Source organism: Sinocyclocheilus anshuiensis, unplaced genomic scaffold (genome assembly GCF_001515605.1).
Source record: "Sinocyclocheilus anshuiensis isolate Anshui unplaced genomic scaffold, SAMN03320099.WGS_v1.1 scaffold653, whole genome shotgun sequence".
In the NCBI taxonomy this organism is placed as follows: Eukaryota; Metazoa; Chordata; class Actinopteri; order Cypriniformes; family Cyprinidae; genus Sinocyclocheilus; species Sinocyclocheilus anshuiensis.
The window spans coordinates 1032807-1041314 of NW_015540902.1; positions in this window are offsets into that span (position 1 = coordinate 1032807).

Below are 8508 nucleotides of genomic sequence, written 5' to 3' on the forward strand. Positions count from 1 at the left end.
AATGTAAATTGTGATAATCGTAATTAATAATCGCAATTACAATTTCAAGGGAATAATCGACAATTATAATTTTTGTCATAATTGTGCAGCCCTACTATAAATAGATAAATATAAATAGAAACTCTGCATAAGCTTTCACCTGTTAATCATTTATATTTTATATTAGTTCATGTTGCTTTTGTGCAGTAGATGAATAACAATTTATTTGTTTTAGATATTTTATGTTTAGATATTTCTGTTTTGCGGGAGTCCCGTGAATCATTTTATTCTCCCACATCCCACACACACACACACGAGTGTCTACGCCCATCTTGTCCCGCTCCGCACTCTGTTGCGTCGGGTCTCGCGGGAGCAGGTCTCTAATCCACTGGCACTTGACTCCACAGTGCGTGTGCTACATCCTTTTTACAATCTCTAGATTATAAAACACTGCATTCTGTCAGCAATGTAATGCAGCAGTAACGTATAGAGACCTCGGCTTGTAACTATACTGTAATTACTATTTTGAAAATTATAACGCGTTAAATTACTCCGTTACTAAAAAAGTAGTCAAATTACAATAACGCGTTACTAAGTAATGCAATACTGCCCAACACTGCTTATATGTTAGGTTAGCATTCTCAGCATGTGAAACATTTGTCTAAGCGGTCTCTGGTATTTGTTTTAAAGTATATTTGGTGTGAAAGTGATTAGCATACCACCGTGTCTACACAGGACGTGAGCAAAAGTTAAAAAGACAGTAGAGCCCATTGATTATAATCAGTGATATTTCCTACACTGGATGCGGCGTGGAGCAACACTATACGGACACGACTGCTTGAAGCGACAAAGTGCCCGTTGCAAAGAGCTTGGACTACGTCAGGAATAACGGGGAATCCGTTTGCTGTTGGGAATTTCGCATACAGTGTAGACAATATTGATTATAATAAATAGGTTCTGCTGTCTTTTGTCACGACATGTCTCACTGCTCGCGTCCGGTCTAGACACGGTGTAAGAGTCATACATAAGTCTGTTATTAATGCAATTTTGCTTCATTCATTCCGTGATCGGAATCCATGCTGATGTTTGTAAACTGGACAAACTGTGTTTTGAGCTGAAGGCATCGTGAACAAACATCACAGTATAACCATTTATTTCTGCTTAATATAATGCACATTAAACTATATATATATACAGTGGGTACGGAAAGTATTCAGACCCCCTTAAATTTTTCACTCTTTGTTATAAATGGCTGCAATATAACAAAGAGTGAAAAATTTAAGGGGGTCTGAATACTTTCCGTACCCACTGTATATTACTGTTCAAAAGTTTGTCTATTAGATTTTGTTTTTGAAAGAAGTATGTTATGCTGAACAAGGCTGCATTTATTTAATCAAAAATACAGTAAAAGTGTAATGTGAGATATTATTAATGTTTTATATTTTTACATTATACAATTTTTAATTTTTTAATTTTTAAAATATAATTAATTCCTGTGAAGGTTCTATTTGTTTAGATTAGTTAACATAAATTAACAATGAAAAATATTTCTAAAGCATTTATTAATCTTAGTTCATGTTAATATCAACTAATACTACTATTATGTACTAATATGTACTAATACATAATTAAAATCAGAAGTTGTATCTGTTAACACTATTTAACGGATATGAGCTAACATGAACTAATAACGAACAGTTGTATTTTTATTAACTAACATTAACAAAGAATAATAAATACTGTAACAAATGAACTGCTCATTGTTAATGTTAGTGAATGCATTAACTAAAGCGCTATCAACATATCTTATTATTATCAGTGTTGAAAACAGTTGTGCTGTTTAATATTTGTGTGTGTGTGTGTGTGTGTGTATATATATATATATATATATAATTCTTTGATGAACAGAAAGTCAAAAGCATTTTTAATGAAAAAAAAAATCTTTTGTAATGATGTAAGTCTTTAATTGTCACTTTTGACCAATTTAATGCATTGCTTGCTGAAGTATTATTTTCTTTCAAATATATTAATGACCCCAAACATTTCAACAGTAGTGTTTGTCAAAAGATCAGATTGCATTATAGAGCAAATGTAGCCGGACTCCAACCAGAAAAAAATCATTCCTACAATCATTACCGTCTGACAATCAGCTCTCTCACACATACACCTGTAATGAGCCTGTCTATCCAAATGGATCAACCTCAATGAAACTATTTGTGAAAAAGAGAAAAACTGGATGCTTGCATTTCTTTTCATTCCGTGCCATCGTTCAGAAAAGGGGCAGCAGATGAAACGTCTCGGTTACGTATAGGTAACCCTCGTTCCCTGAAGGAGGGAACGGAGACGTCACGTCGGAGCGAGATCCCAATTCGTCGGTCATCCGACGTGACGTCGAGAGTGACCGACTGAAAGGGAACTAAGAAAAGAAGCATGAATAAGGCACTGATGAAGCCTGATCCTCTAGAACTCAAAGAGAAGTGAACTCGACCTCTGCAGGCCAGCTCTCTAGTACCTTCTTCCCTGCTCTCCTCTTACTGACACTGCATTCATCTTCACATCTCTCACGTCTTTCATGCGTCTTTTCAAGCTAAGTAAATGCTGGTCATATAGAGAATTGGAGGTTGGGGGATTGCGTTATATATTTCGGCACATTTGTAACAGCTCAAAACAAACACCAATCATATGCATTTTTTCTTGCTGATTACGTTTACATTTGTGATCTACATTTTTCCTCTCCTCATCTTACATTGTTTACATTCATAATGTGTGTGAATCACTGTAGATTTAGTGATGATGTCAAATTGAACTTGCCTGAACAGTAAGAGGCAGCTGTGATTATGTTTCTGGAACTGATGGCGGTTCGGCCACCCTGATTCTCCCAGACAGGTTGCCTTTCTCATTTATATCCTGTTTCTCTGTGCTTTGGTCCCTCGTTCTTTTGCTCTCCCCTCCTGGGGGGAAAAACATCCATGGGGGACAAATCAGTGGGAATGAAATCATATTATTCATAATTCTCTGGTGAGGATCATTTGAGCTGGAATAACTGAGCAAATGTCACTTACAGTTTGATGTCAAACCACCTTTAAAAAAACCCATGCTGTGTCAGCTGCTGAGAATGGAATTAAACTGAACTTTCAAGCTACTTATAGTGATATGGAGTATATGGATTACATATCGGAGAGTACGCTGATATATTTTCCTTAAAGCAATGGTGCCCTCTTCAGTTGCTATAGGTAAAACAGACCTTTTTCAAAAAGTGAGAAATGTCTCTGCTGAAATAAAGCCAGGATGTTATGAATGCATATATAAATATAGTCATAACTTTACTAAAATAAAAACTTCAACCAAACCTGAGAAAATAAGAAAAATGCTGCCTTCTCAGAAAGTATATGGAAGAAGACAGACATAAAGGCACATCTAAATGTAATGTTCACATAACATCCTGTCTATTAAGATGCCTTCATCTGGATGCTGTTTGATATGGAGCTTATAATATGACAAATGAAATTGAATTTGTATTGTGTACATTTGAATTATTGACAAATGTCATTTAACAAAACTGAATATTATGTGGCATTTAAAATAGTTCAGAATTTTTTTTTTTTTTTAACTTGAATATTAAACATTTGAAATTTAACACAACTGAATATTTTTATGGCAGAGTTTTATAGACACGTAACAAATTTTTTTGTTCTGAAATCTTAGACTACAAATATTCAGTTTTTAAAAATACAGCTTCAAGTTTTCAAGATGAAAAGGAAATTCGGAACATCAAATTCAATATTCTACAATTCAATACTCAGACATTCAGATCATACAGTAAGTACAGTAAGATCTACCTGATCATGAATCGCCCAGAGGTAGCCTAAGTGATTCTTAAACATTTATGGTTTATACTTATATGTAAGATTAGCATTCTCAGCATGTGAAACATTTGTCTAAGCGGTCTCTGGTGTTTGTTTTAAAGTATATTTGGTGTGAAAGTGATTAGCATGACACTGTGTCTACACAGGACGCGAGCGAAAGCAAAAAAGACAGTAAAGCCCATTGATTATAATCAGTGATATTTCCTACACTGGATGCGGCGCGGAGCAACACTATATGGACACGACTGCTTGAAGCTACAAAGTGCCCGTTGCAAAGAGCTTGGACTATGTCAGGAATAACGGGGAATCCGTTTGATGTTGGGAATTTCGCATTCAATGTAGACAGTATTGATTATAATAAATAGGTTCTGCTGTCTTTTGTCACGCCGCGTCTCACTGCTCGCGTCCTGTCTAGACACGGTGTAAGTGTCATACATAAGTCTGTTATTAATGCAATTTTGCTTCATAATAAACATTACAGTATAACCATTAACTTCCGCTTAATAAAATGCACATTAAACTAATATATATAGCCTATCATGAATCGCCCATATATATATATATCATGAATATTACTTCAGATCTGTGATGTTAGTGGGTTTCCTCCTATGAACTGCTTGCTTCAGGTCCTTCCACAAAATTTCAATTGGATTAAGGTCCGGAATTTGACTCAGTCATTCCAAAACATTAACTTTGTTTTTCTCTAACCATTGTTTGGTAGAACGACTTGTGTGCTTGGGGTCATTGTCTTGCTGCATGACCCACTATCTCTAGAGATTCAGTTCTCGGACAGATGCCCTGACATTTTTCTTCAGAATTTGCTGGTATAATTCAGAATTCATTGTTCCATCAATGATGGCAAGCCATCCTGGACCATATGCAGCAAAACAGGCCCAAACCATGATATTACCACCACCATGTTTCACAGATGGGATAAGGTTCTTATGCTGGAATGCAGTGTTTTCTTTCTCCAAACATAATGCTGCTAATTTAAACCAACATTTTCTATTTTGGTCTCATCCATCCACAAAATATTTCTCGAGTATTCCTCTGGCTTGTCCACATGATCTTTAGCAAACTGCAGATGGGCAGCAATGTTCTTTGTGTGGAGAGAGCGCTGTACATTCACTCCCCCCACCTACAATCCCTGCAGTGTCTGTTCTGTGCAGTGAGCAGCAGAGAAGCAGCGCTTTCAGTTGGCCGCACTGCAGCCGACTCGTCAATAAATTAGTACAAATCAGCGTTTCCTAGCACCTGTCGCTTACTGATTGTTTGGAAATATAAATATGAGCGTAGTTCGTCTGGTAATATCACACGCACTTTTTTTGTTGGTTTTTTTAGTTTGTTACTCAGACGCAGGCAGTGCTTGTATTGATTTGGAGAGGAGGGAGGCCTTAGAGTAAAAAGGTTGAGAACCACTGGCTTAGACAAATGTTTCACATGCTGAGAATGCTAACCTAACATATAAGTATATAAACCATAAATGTTTAAGAATCACTTAGGCTACCTCTGGGCGATTCATGATCAGGTAGATCTTGAACCGCACACTCATGCCAGAAAACTACTAATTGGCCAAAATGCTTTGTTTGACTTTTCGGAGATCATCTACTCTTCCCTGTGGATTACCTCTGACCTACTTACTGTACGATCTGAATTTCTGCATATTAAATTTTAGAATATTGAATTTGATGTTCTGAATTTCCTCTTCATCTTGAAAACTTGAAGCTGTATTTTTAAAAACTGGATATTTGCAGTCTAAGATTTCAGAACAAAAATTAGTTGTTTGAAAATACATGTCTATAAAACTCTGCCATAAAAATATTCAGTTGTGTTAAATTTCAAATGTTTGATATTCAAGTTAAAAAAATCAAATTCAGAACTATGTTAAATGCTACATAATATTCAGTTTTGTTAAATGACACTTGTCAATAATTCAAATTTACCCAATACAAATTCAATTTGTTTTGTCATATTATAAGCTCCATAGTTTGAAGGCAGCACAGACATACACTGCCTTATATTTCACAATTCTGAGTGAACTTTTGGATGAAACTATAAAAATGGCATCCGATAAAATGGTTGAAAGTGGTAAATTAATTTATAACTACTTTTTTCAAGTTTTCTTTTAATTTCTATAGATATAAGCATAGTATTCATAAAATATTTACTAGTGTCATCTCTAAAGCTCACTGGCTCTTTAGAAGGCAGTCTCAAACCTTAAAGGGTGCTGAGCCATGAAGCAGTAAGACAGCTGTTAGTAATTTCAAACACATCCATTGAAAATCAATTGGACAATTTTCTCCAGAATGGCTGTAGTAACAAAACTCAACACAAGATGGAGCTAATGACCTTTCTAACATGTTCATTACTGACATGCACAGTGTCTCCTCATTGAATTATCTGTTGTCTCCTACACAGCTCACTCAAATGACATTAGCAATGTGAAACAAGATAAAGCCACTAACGCCCTCAGTCCTGATCCCTACACTAATGCAGGCTCACAGACATACAGACATACACAAGCAGAGACACTATCTCTTTCAATCACTGATACACATACACACAAGCTCTGCACGGCTTGTAACATCATCCTTATGCATAATTACTTCTGAATACTGCAGAGGTTTATTTGGTAACACAGAAGAATGAGTCACATTAAAAAAAATGTCTAATCCCCCCCCCCCCAAAAAATCTATTAATATACAAATATATGTAAATATATTACATAACAAACTTAAACCTATTTTATGACCAATAAATGTATAGAAAATGTGACATTAATGTGACATATTCCCCCCTTAAAATTCTCATTACAGTAATGCATTTGAATGTTTGACGTCAATTTATTTATTTATTGGTAATTCCCATTATGTTCAATAGCCTGCATTTGAAAGTGTTTTTTATTTAAATCAGCATATATTAAAGACAAATATTATTTAGTTCTTTGATTTGAGGGTGACATATAACCTGGACATTTTCTTGACAGGTTTCATGACAGTCACACAAAAAAAATCTCACTGCAAATAGTAACAAATAGTGTATGTTTTATCTATTAAATATTACAGGTGCATCTCAATAAATTAGAATGTCGTGGAAAAGTTCATTTATTTCAGTAATTTTTTATTGTTTTTAATACTTATGAAGTATTCTAATTTGTTGAGATAGTGAATTGGTGGGTTTTTGTTAAATGTGAGCCAAAATCATCACAATTAAAAGAACCAAAGACTTAAACTACTTCAGTCTGTGTGCATTGAATTTATTTAATACACGAGTTTCACAATTTCAGTTGAATTACTGAAATAAATGAACTTTTCCACGACATTCTAATTTATTGAGATGCACCTGTATGTTTGTGGAAACGGCTTGTTTGGGGAAGAAATGGCTTAATAAGTTTGTAGCTTTAATCTTTTGTGCCTGGGCATGCTTAGAAACAGCAGGAAAGTGACCTTTGACCCTCTAAGGTCACTGTACATCTCCTGTCAGATATTAATATTGGGCATTAAAGCAGTGTGTGCATGAATGATTAAGCGGAAGTGTGTTTTCTTGGTGATGGAGCGGCGAGTGGGCAAAGGGTCAAATTCTCTGACTGAAACCCTGGAGATTGCGTCACAAAATGTCAGGATTGAAAAGCAAGAAAGCACATTAATAAAAAGAGGAAAAAAAGACGAAAGAGAGGGAGACTTAATGATATTTAATAAAAGGGAAATTACCACCCCTGAGTCCACCACCCAAAGAAAACAACAACAAAAAACAAGCCAAGACAATAAATTATGGCTCCTAACAAACATGTGACAATCAAGGAAGATTGGCTCTAGTGCAAGTGATCTGATTTTATATTAGACTCACAGAGTAAGGCAGAGGATACCAGGCTGTTTCAATTCAATAAAGCTAAACAAATCACATCGCAATACGCACAGTAGGTCTCTCCTAGGGCCAATTACCAGTTAGGTGGAGGGGAGAGTATCTTTGGTGACAAAAAAGAGAGACAAATAACCCAAAACAGATAACAGAGGTGCATCGATGCAGACAAACCAATAAGAATAGCCTGTACCTTGTGGCAAGGTGCCGCTGGCATCAGGTTTAATAACCTGTGACGTTCCTGCTGTCAGCACAGTGTGAGAAGGACATGTTCCTGGAACAACGTGCATATCAGTCACTTTATAAACCAATCATAAATTTACAGATATAGGTTATCCAAAAACATTCAAAATAACAATTTACTCACAATTTATTCAGTTGACTCGCAGTGCAGGGGAAAAAAGAGGCAATGAAAGCGAACGGTGACTGACGGTGAAAGAAAGCAGGTTTGAAATGATATGAGGACAACAAAAAACAGAATTTTAGCTTTTGGGTGAACCATCTTTTTAACCATAACCTTAAAATGAATGGCTACTTATTGGTCAACAGGAATGTTGTTACAAAAATACCGATCCTGATGTATTTACCAAGCAATGCATCATTGTGGATTTTTTTTACATATAAAAGACTCAAGTTGATTATTTTGACATAACCATAGTTGGTTTGGTGGCCTAGTAGCTTTTGGTTTAGGAACAAGAAAGAAAGAAGGGGTTGACAGGGTGAAGGAAGGAAGGAAAACGAGAGATAGGGGGATGCTCTGAAGAAAGAGAGAGAGAGAGAGAGAGAGAGAGAGAGAGAGTATAGG